The following is a 12289-nucleotide window of genomic DNA, read 5'->3' on the forward strand; positions in this document are numbered from 1 at the left end:
TTCCAATATAAATATGTTCTGAACTTCCTAGTCTCTGGCCAGATATAAATTGATCTTTTCCATCACTGTGGTACTACAATGTATTCTTTCATTTGAGGTAAATTTCCTTTGATAATTATTTGTACTCAGAAATCATTGCTTCATGAAAGATTTCTTGTACATCCAAGACACATTCTTTGGCAAAGTTATTGACAATAGCATATCTGAAAACTGATAGAAATCCACAGATGAAAAATTGTATTTCATTATGGTTTTGATTTGTTTATGGTTGAAAATGAAATTACTTTAGGAATAATAAATTGGAAAGGAAGTTGTAGAATATGTCATAAGAAAGTAGGATCATGAATATTAATCAGGACTTCTTTTTCCTTAAAAATACTGGATTTTTTACAAAAACACAGGAAAAGAAAACAAAATTTTATCACATCTGTCAGTTTGGCTCTTTTTTCTCACTGTATTTCGTACCATCTTTTACAGAACAATGTACAGATAATAAAAACTCAAAAACTCCCCAAAAGAACTCCCCTAAAAACTATCAAAAAGAATAAATATTTCATGGCCTAATTGTCTAAGTACTGCAAGGTACAAATCACTGAAGATGAGCAGCCAAATCCTTGTGTTGTCAACAAAAAGGAAGATATCTTAGCAGAGATGATAAAAACTTGAGTGCAAATGTTGAAAATGAGCTCTGACCTGTGGAGAAAGATTTTTGTGTTATGAAAGATTTTCAGTTACGAAGCACCAAAGGCAGCAAGGGGAGATTTGGACAGCCAGGGCCTCTGCTGTACCTCTCCTGTGAGATAATGAGAGACTTCACCCTCAAGGTTCCTCTGTTTCACAGCTTCTATAACCATTAGAAATTAAAGTTTCACAAGGAATGTAGACAATATGGCACCCAGCTGCAGCTGACCATCAACAGCATTAAGCTCTTTCAAAACCTCCATGTGCTCACTACTCAGGATAGCAGTATAACAATAAACAGCAGTAAATCTACATGCAGAGATTTCTTTTTTAACTTCATTTCAAGAGATTGCCCAAGACTATTCTGGACTGTATACACTCCTTTAGACTGCTCAGTTACTGTTTCATTGAAGTTGAAGGGATATGCCACTGCTTAATGTAAAAAAATGTACAAGCAAGGAAGACAGTGAGGAGAAGTTATTTCAATTTATGCTTTCACTGCTTATTAAGCACACCACAAATCCTCCAATTTCCCACTGAAAAGCCACAGTCTGTCTTATGGCACTTTGTTCTTTTGTTTTCAAAATTGTCTTGAGGACACGTTGCACTGTGACAACTCAAATCAAGTTGTATTCCTTGTACTCTGCCAAGAAATATTAGAGAGGATAGTGAAATGTGAGTCTAATGACCGGAGAAAATGTCACGATGAGATAGAGCTCAGGAGATCACGCAAATATTGTCTCCAACATTTAAAAAAAGGATTGTACATTACATGTAGGTTTAATAAGTTTAGGACTTATTTTCTATTAACTGTCAATTCTATTAATACTGTAAAAAACCACATAAGTCTGTCCTGCCAGGAAATGAAATGCATGGAATCAAAATCTTCTTCCTGTTGCTCTGGATCAGCAATGACACGTTCCAGATCAAAATCTCTGAAGGTGTTCTCATATGTTAATATCCTGCTTCCTAAGAGTTTCATAGCAGAATGCTCAAAATTACATCTAAGTAATGTATTCTTCCCTTGAATGTTTTAACCTTTCCTAAAGTTAATTTAAGGGATTTTAACAATGACAGACATCACAATAGAACGTGGGTATAGATGCTTGCATGAATTATATTTTTATGGACCTATACTTATACATTTATATTTTTGCCCCACTAGTTTTTCAGTGAAAAAGTCATAATTGAGATGGTATAAAATTAGCTTGAAATTTAACCTACACTAAATTTGTTCGTTGTTGGTGGATTTAATATGATTTGAGAGTAATAGTCTGTGCTATTCCGAAGGCGAAGAATAATTTGAGCCAGAGGAAAACTGTGTCCTGAGGGCAGTCAAGACAACATATCCATCCTGCCAGCCTTGAGCACATTATATTGCTTCTATACATGACCAGTGTTAGAAAAATGTTTATTTTTTTTTTTTAGCAATAAGATTCATACCTATTTCAGTGGACAACCACATGGTATTTTGGATACATTAAGGGATATCAAAAAATATCCAGCTGAATGTAATTTATACATCAAAACTAAAACCCAAAAAACATAATTTAGATCTCTCAAGTTAAAACAACCTGGAAGACAATAGATATATGTGGGTGTCAGAGTAGAGAGTTCTCTAGGAAACATTTTAGACTTCATTATGGTACCCAGATTGAAAACCAGTCACATCAGTAAAGATAAGCGAAGACCTGATTTCACAGTTATCTCTGTAATTTGACTTCACTGGAATATTAAAGTGCCCTTTCCATAATAAGAAATCAACAAAAAAGATAAAAAATATTTTTTTAAAGAAACTAGCCAATATTTGAAATTTTAAAAAAATTCTTCTGTTAATTTTGAAATATGTTTTAATAAATTGAATAGATGTGTCATAACAAAATCCCTTTTCCACAGATGAGCATTGTGAATATTATTACTCCAAACTACACTCACTGAGACTCCTTTTTGTATATATGTACTGGTTTTGGTTGTAAATGTTCAGACAGTTTTTCCCCAACAATTATTCAGCTATCTTATACCCATGTAACCCCAGTTTGGCTTTTCTAATAGGATTTCATTTTTAAAGTCATTCTTCTATATAGGTCATATATGTGGTTTAAAAACTTTAATACTTTTCTTGATGCTTGTTTAGATAAGGAAAATAAAAATTAATTGTTTCAACAATCTCTCATAAGGCATAAATGACTAGCTAACTGTATTTTTCATCAAAAACTCCCCAAAGATTCCAAAATTATTTGAAGATTGTCTTTGTGCCCCTATTTATTTTGAAACTTGAAACAGCCATTATAGATTACAACATAAATACCTTCTGCTTAACCATTAATTCACTTTGCACACACGATTCCTAATTCATTCTTTGATGCTGGAATTTCTCATTTTCACTTTAAATTTTGAAACTGAAGTGGTTTTGTGTTGTGTGGGGCAAAAGTAAAATATCAGAGAGAATTATTACTGATAGACTTCTCTTTTGGCTGGCATTTCAGTCAGTGACTTCAGAGAAATCTGAACTACCAAAAAAGGCCATCAGAAGATATGAGTTGGAAAAGTATTAAAGATGTTTTTCCCAAAAGGCTACAATTATTTTGGCTGTTTCCATTTGATATAATGTAATATTTGAAGTGTCTTTTGTGAGAAAAAACTAGAGTATTTTTGTATATTAATGTGATTTTCCATCAGATTATAAGGGGCAAAGCTTGAAATCTTGAACTGAGTCTTTATTTATTACAATTACTTAGAGCAAAAAAAACCCTGTCATTTTAAATACATCAGTTTTCTTAATTTTTGACCTTCTATGTTTTTATAAACAAACCTTTCTGTGTTATACTGTATTCTGTAAGAAAACTTCTGGCATTGTAATGATAAAACTCTCAGAAAACCAACTGCATTTGAACACCAGCTGCTCGTCTTTTTCATTGCATAATATCTAAGATGACCTCTAATTTATTTATATATTTGAATAATGCAAACTAGGTTAAAATTTTAATTTTCCATTTTGTTTTAAGATGTATTGAAAATTATAATAGCCCACTTAGCTATTTTCTTTTTTTTTTCAGGCTTTTATCTCTTTGTAACTAAGTAATTTTTTTTTTGTGATGGCAACAAATAGTAGAATGATGTTCAAAGTCTTGTCAGTATGAAGATATTCCCTTGTTATTTTAGTAAATATGATTTCCATTTATTAGCCTATTAATTAACCTACAGATTTTAACTAGGCAAAAATTCTGTTTATTCTTCTTGATAGTGAGATAATTACATCCACAATTTTCCAATGAGACCTTGAGAAATTTAGGGTAAAGATGAGTGACAGCTACAAGGTATGTAAGATAATGTAAAATTTCACATATCATTAACTGATATATTAGCATATATAATTCATTTAATATATCATTAGATTAATATACTTCACAGTTTTCCATTTTAAAAAATTAATACATTAATCAAAATGAATTTGCATCTCCGTGTTTCTCCTATCATACTCACAAACATTTTAAAGGTCAATACTTCAGGAATTACCTTTAAAATTCTTAGGACCTGTAAAAAGTGAAACCTGAAGTACACAGATCTAGGAAAAGAAGAATTTGAACAGTGACAACTGGTCTCTTTTCTCCATTATGTTTGCATGAAACACAGAAATAAAAGTTAAACACATTCAGTCATGAATTGATTAGAATATGATGTCAGATCAAGCCTGGGACAGTTTTTTATGATAAACACAATGTGTGTATAATCACAGATTGCTTTAAAAATTGTCGTGATCTCAGTGGGCTCATTGGCTTCAGATGAAAAAATCAAACCTCATTGCTTGCCAGACTGCAACATCTGGATGCACACATTATTAATGCACAAAATAAAAAAATTTAAAAAGTGAACTTTCTCTAAGAGGTGTTGCAGCATTTCTGAGAGACTGAGGTTATGATTTATGATTGGAATGAGATTTGAGCTACTCCAGTCTGGGCCTCAGATCTGGGCCTTGTGAGGCCTTCCAGCCCCTGACACAGTTAGAAATGAAGAGTTTGTGGCACAGTTAGAAATTGTGTTAAGGTGTGATGGGAAGCATTGGGATGTCTGGGTGTGAAGTAGCACAGGTTTATAGTGTGAGGTTGTTGGGCCACCTTAAGACAAAGACAAACAATGTTGGCTTGCCGATGAAAGTGCCTTTGTGAACTATAAACTATATAGAAGTGTATATAAACTGCCATCTTCTCTCTACTAAACGAAGAACGTAACATTAACCATATTGATTCGACATGTGTTCTGTCCTGTCCAGCTTTCCTGTTTTGTGAGGACCCTGAATTCAAAAAGGACATTTACAAGTACAAAGGAATGTAAGAACAGGAGATAGTATTCTTCAACACAGCAGTTGGCATTTCAGACACCCAGAAACATGTAGGAGCTTGGTTAGTCTTCTGTGTTAGAATGCACACATCCACAGAATGAGTGAGTTTTTCATTCAGTTCAATGGAAAACAAATTTGATTGTTACTTCAGGACCATAATTCCATATAACTGCTCGTTAAATTTTGTTTGGTTTTAAGCATAATTTTCTCTTGATACAATCAAAGCAAATTGCTCTTACATTGAAGGCACTGAGATTCAATGGACATTTATTCAGCGTTGAGATATTTTTACTTTCAGAAGTGATGACGTGCTCAGCATCTCGGAACCTGCAGCATAATTCCCACTTCTTTTGGGGCACCTCAGACTCTGTACTCAACACCACCACTTGTGATTCTGTGCACAGGTAAGTGCCTTTCACAGAAGGTGACTCCAGGTTTTGCATATTCCTAGAAGAAGAGGAAGACTTGTATAATATTCTCAGGAACAATGCAGGAAATGCACTCATGACAAAAATACAAGGGCTGTAAAGTGTTGAATAATGCCACAGTATGTAGTTCATTGTGCCAGCATATTTTCTCCTTACAATACTTCATTACCATGTTTTTCCCAAGCCATTTCACCACCTGTTTTGAATTCTGAACTGTTTCAGTGTATTCTCAACATTTCTTTCCTTGGTGTCATCTGTAAATTGAAGAAACATTGTTTTCTCACCCTGACTGTTAAGAGTTTTCAAGTGAAGCAAAGATTGAGCCATTAGGGGAAATTTTGAGTCTAATTGTAGAACAGATAATACCTCTGCCTTTGGAGGTCTTTTGAGAACAGGTTAAAGAAACATTGGTTAAGAATAAGCAATGCTTCCATCAGTTGGATTTCTAGATGCTTATAGTCCAGTAATCCCATTCAGACTTGCCCATTCAAGCTTAAAAACATCCTCCAAAAAGCTTAAATATACTATTCCAATTCTAAAAGAAATCAGGATGTACCATTGCAAAGATGCTTGCAAAATTAGTAAGTGTGAAAAAATGTTAAGACATTTTATGCTCACTTGGAAATGACTGTAAATTGAATCCCCAGGGAGGCCTGGCATAGTTTGAAGATCACATATTTCAATGCAAAAAGAAAAATTCAACATTTTAAGCCAGTTTATCCATTTTATATCAGACACCCCTCTTACACTATTTATTGACATATATCGCTCACAGCACTGTAGTTCTTTTACAAATCTACTTTACAAATAGATTTCATGTTACTGTTAGAAAATTTCACCAATTCTGTATTGATTGAAGTAACAGAAATTTTCATTTAAGCTACTCAAAGTAATTTTGCTATCTATTTTTAATGCTACAGGACTAAGCAAACTCCTGGCAATCTGTTTAATTAAATACCAAATCTCCATCTATCAAAAAGAAGACCATGTATTTTTTCCCTCCACTAATTGTCAATACCATCTGGAAAAAAAAAGTGCATGGTTAATTAGTTACAAAAAATGACCAAAAGCAACAATAATTGAGCTGTCATCTGGTGTCAGTGTGTAAGGGAATAGTAAACAACATATTCACCTTTTCTGTATGCAGCTTTAGTAATCTTGGTCCAACATTTCGATATGTTCAGAGAGGACAGATGCAAAGAAAGCACAGAAAAAGAAAGCTTTTTCATCCCATCTAAAATAACTGCTGTGTGCAGACTCTGACTCAAATACACAAAGAGTACAAGACTTTATTTCTTTTATATGATCCTTAGTCTATGCATATCCAAGCTTTCATTACTGAGAATTCCTGCTAAAGCAGGATCAACATCAAAAACACATATGTTGCAAATCAAAGCACAAGTCTATCCATTAAAAAACTAATAGGTTTTAGTTGTCTGTCAGACCAAATACATTAATCCCAAATTACAGACCCTACTCATGCATCTAGTCTGTATTTAGAAAAGTAAGCAGTAGTACATAGACGTGGTAGGGATTCTAATTTCCAGACTACATATGGCAAAGAATTTTGAATGAATCTGGAATTGCATTAAGATCTGTTCATTTAACTGCTTTCATGTAGACATTTTTATTAAGATCAAATTTCCTTAATGTGTTCTGTTTCAGACACAAAGTCTCTGGTATTAAATAAACAATCAAATAAGTAAGAATTATCTCCTTTTTATTTCAATGGACTGATTTTTCTAAACCTTGGGGTGCATTATTTCATTCTTTGCTGGAGCTTAAACTCTATCATTTCTGACTGAGTAGATAAAAACACACAGGCATTATCACATTGTTCAAATAAAGGGATAACTTCAATGGTGCCTGAATGCTTTTAATATTATTTGACTTTCACTGCATAAAACCCAGGTTTTGCCAAACAGGATTACATTTCTTCTACTGTGCTTTTTGAATAGTAGCACTTCCCTGGTACTACAAAATAATGTATCTCAACTTTCAGTGTACAAATGATATCAGTTTACTTTTAAAATGAGAGGCAGCTTTGTGGGTGAATTTAATTTTCAGTGCCTTCCTATTCACTGGGAGTTGACTATATATGAGTCTAACAAGCTTGCTTGCTGTCATGCAGGCACTGCAGTCATTAGACTTTTATCCCACAAATACTGGAAAAAGCCTTGCTACAGAAAAGGAGAGGGAGCAAAAAACAGGTGACTGAAGGTCAGGGGAAAAGAATGAGTTACACCAGGGATTTTCCAGAAAATCTGCATTTTTCTCTCTCTCAACCTCCGGTTTCTCTTGCTGTTCAGTTGCCATCTTTTTTAATCAAAGTTAAATGAACACATTAATAGAAGAAGACCAGAAAAAAAATCTTTCAACTGGCTGTATATAGTACTTGGTTGGAAAGATAGAACAATTAAAAGTTTCAGAAACGTTCTTTGTTTATTTATTTATACATCCACTCATAGGCATGTACAAAGCACAGTAGAAAAGATGAGGTTTATTAAATTGACATGTAACACACATTTGGGAAAATGGTCAACTCAACTTTCAGAACATCTTCATATTGTTTGTGATGTGCACCCTTCTGATGTCTGTTAAATGTATTTTCTGTGTCTTTGGCAAGGGTGATTCGTCAGACAGCCTTCTTTTTTTTTTTTCTGCAACATGGTTCTGAATCTACTTATGGTAGTATTTTTGGAAAAAGTTCTAGAGCACATCCTGACTCACTTTTGGACTTAGTGTAATACCTCCTACACCTTCTTGAGAACAGCAAACATTGAACTTTTATAGCATATAACAGAAACATTTTTTTTTTTTTTAAGAACATTTGTACCATTTTATTTCTATTTCAGATCTCACTTCTTCTGATTTTTCAAGTAATTGTTCCTCTTTTATTCTTGAGGTCTTTTAGGACATATTTTATCTTTTAGGACATTTTGTTTCCTTAAAAAAATAAGGTATGACTGATTTTGAGTGCTTTATTAAAAAAAAAAAAGAAAAAAACAACCAAACCTGAAATGAATATTGAAATTACTTTTTAGTTAATAAGAACTAGGTTCACATAAGCCATATTTCTTTGAAGATATATGGGAACATTCAACTGTCTTTTAAATTTTCATAAATTTTAACCCTGATGACTAGGATTTTCATAAATTTTAACCCTGATGACATTTAATCTAACTTGTGTCATTATCAGTTATCTTTGAGTCTACAAATATATAGGTACATTTTATATTGCAAATTTTTTCTGTTTGCTACTTCCAGCTAACATGTACATCATGCTTCCTTAGAGAAAGACCAGTCTGTCGGTTTAGTTAGTAACACCTTAGACTTTCTGAAAATCTTCAAAAGGAACTCTTTCAGTTCACATTTATTGACACTGATCAAAATTCCTCATGGTTTGCTTTCACAGATTTCCATAATAGCATTGAACTTAAAGAAATAAAAAATGTCTTGTGGGGTTTTGAGTAGGATTTTTGTTGTTTCTCATTATGTTTTCTTCTTTTATTTACATTCTTTTTATTGTTTATCTTTTCACTTGCATGCATTTAGTCCCCTCAAGAGAAATAAATGTTTTGCCATTAATATTTTTTTCTCCTGGTAGTCATTGCTCAGTGTTAAAGGATTCTCTTGCAGCATTTCATACAACAATGTTTTTACATCAGCAAAGCTAGTTCTGGTACTCCTAGCGACTCCTTTAGACATTTCCAAATTGTGTCCAATCTCATAAATGCTTTTGATTATCAAAGGAAGCAAATGTGGTTTGTCCAATCCTGTGCATGAATAATTTAATTTTGCATCCCTTACTACAATTTATCATTGAAGATGTATTGTAATTTAATTTTTATAGCATCATGTAAGATTAATTATGACATACTTTTCCACTTTCTACCTTATTGTATGATTTCAACTCTCATTTCAAGTCCACCCTGTAAGATTGTTTATCATATGCTTAACTTAAAATTTTTAATTGAATTTCACTATGTCCAGCTACAAATTACATGAATATAAAATAAATTTCTGTCTCTAAAATATCTCTTTTTCTATAACATGTTTATACAGTATCTTCAGACTGCAATTTGAGCAATCAAAATAAAAAAAAAAAAAAAGAGAAAAAAAACCCTCCATTTTGTTCAAGGTGTCTTAAAATTTAGGTGGAATATCCTTATACTTTTTATTTAATAAAGCTAATTTTGTCAAAATTGTGACAGCTTTAACAGAGGAATAAATACTTTAACAGAAAATCCTAAACAATTCTACAGTCTGCTTTAGCAGGAAGGTTCAAGTCCTCAAATTATGTCTACATAGATAATCAGTAGAAGAATTTTTAGATATTTTGAAAAAAAAAAACCTCTTTTAGGCTGATGTTTCTTCTATTCATGAAGAAAGCAACAAGATGATCAATCTAGATGTCTCCTGCCCATCCTTTATCATGCACAGTGCCCACCAGTGATACTGACTCATGCAAAGTATGACAGCACATGGTTTTCAGTATCATTAATTCTTGTTTATATGAAGATATCTAGATATCTGAGCAGCTTAAAAGCAATTTTTAAGCATATCTGCACTTTTTAAAGTATCCATATTTTCTACAAAAATAATACCCTTTGTATTTCCTAGTGGATTTTATCAATACAATGAAGTGTTCAGTCAAGATTAAAATAATATCTTGGATGTCCTCATTTTTTCATCCATAAGGACAGCCTGGTTATAGAGATTGATGGCTGAATGACTAGGCCTGGTAAAATCAAGCAGAAGTAAGCACAGGAACATGAATTTTCTCAGGATATGAACTCTGAAATTTTATTACCAAGCAGTCATCATCAGTAGTGATAAAATACAAATCTAGTAAAGCAAGCAGACCTTAAATTCTACTTTGCCATGGTAGGGGACATCAGTATGGCTGCAGTTGAAAGAAAGCATGAATATGTTGCAGCCTCACTGGTCTTTCAGATTTTCATTCAGACTTATCCTCTTTTTCCATTCTGATTCTTGTTCTACTTTGTCTGTCCAAAGCATAAAGTCAAAATAAATGATTGTATACATATTTATATAGCTTTAGCATCATAGAAGGTAATACACTGATTGCTTTTCAGTCTGGAAACTCTTCATGTTCTGTGATAAAAGAAGATGCTGAACTGTCAAAAGTCAGTAATTTCTCTTCCTCTTTGTCTCAGCATTGAGAAGGAAGGCTATGGTGGTGAGGGGGATAACCTAATTGCCTCATGTACTAACTGCCCTGTCTGTTGACAGCATCACAAAGTAGAGGAGATAAAACTTATGTGGTGACATGCCTTGTTTCTCTGGGATCAAGACAATTCTGTATTACATTTACTATTGAAGTAGACAAGTGATCTATGACTTCAAGTGACTTAAATTCAACTGGGTACTGGACTAGAGCAAATAAACAAACAAACAAAAAAAAAAAAACAATTGATATTGGCCATTGATCACTTTGGCAGGCACTGGCGACTTGATCCTTGAGAATTTTTTGTTTCCTGTGCCTGTGCCAGACAGTCAGAATCCCAGAATTCTTGGCCTTGAACACTTCCAGGGAGGGACACCCACAGCTTCTCTGGGTAACATCCTCAATTACCTCATTACCCTTATAGTAAATAATTTATTCCCATTATTAAATCCAAACTTTATTTCAGTTTGAATACATGCCCCCTTGTCCTGTCATTCCATGCACTTGTAAACTCCAGCTTTCTCATGGTCACCATTAAAGAAGTTTTTTCTATCCAAGAGAGAGGGGGAAATGTGGGAAATGGATTTGTAGAGAGTTCTCAGGGCCTGACAGAAGGCCCACACAGTATGCATCCATATGCAAATTTTGAGATAAGAAATGCTGACTTAGAAATACCATGGAATGGGACAGACATTGTTGAGAGATATGGAGCTAGAAACAAGTTTCAAAGGATGGCCTTGCAAATAAGACTAAATACTTTGAAGAAATAGAACTATGAAAGATGCATTGTAGTTGCATTGTAAAACTACCCACAAGGGGTAGTTTTAGATGATTTGCTCTAAGGCATCTACAGCATGGTGTGGCAGAAAGCTGATAGGCCAAGAAATGCTTATAGTGTATTGTAATTAGGAGATAGCTGGCTTCTAATTGTGATGGCATGAATTATAACATCTATATTATCTCACCCTTCTCATGAGACTAGAAATAAAATAGAAGTTTTTAAAACACCTCTCAGTTACCCTATCTCTGAATCAAGAAAAAAGTATTGTCTGACAGAAGGATACTGAAAGGACTTTCTGGAGCCTTTTCTTCTCCAGGCTGAACAGTTCCAGGTGTCTCAGCCTTTCCTCACAGAAGTTCTCCAGACATCTAAGTATCTTCATGGCCTGCTCTGGGCTTGTTCCAGCAGGTTCTTGTCCTTCATGTATTGGGAAAGCCCAGAGCTGATGCAGCCCTGCAGGTGGGGTCTCAGCAGAGTGGGATAGAGGGACAGAATCCCCTCCCTGCTCTCCTGCTCACAGGGCTGTGGGTGCAGCCCAGCACATGGGGGGTTCTGGGCTCCCAGCTCACATTAACAGGTCATACTGAACTTTTCATCAACCATTCTATGATTCTCTAATTCCAATAAATTCATTCTTGAAGGATTATCAGGATAAGTTATTCTGGAAAAGGAATAAAATTTATCTCTTACCTTTTTAATTTTTCCTCAATTACTTTGCCTTTCCAGTTTTATAAGGCTCTAACCCTAGCACAGAGCTTGTCCTCTGAACAAATAAATACTGACAACACTGAACACAAGGTAGGTTTCAATAGCTTAAATAGAAGGTTATAATCGATATTTAGAGTACAAATTTGCTTAGAACATCATAG

The sequence above is a fragment of the Lonchura striata genome, chromosome 2 (assembly GCF_046129695.1).
Source record: "Lonchura striata isolate bLonStr1 chromosome 2, bLonStr1.mat, whole genome shotgun sequence".
Lineage (NCBI taxonomy): Eukaryota > Metazoa > Chordata > Aves > Passeriformes > Estrildidae > Lonchura > Lonchura striata.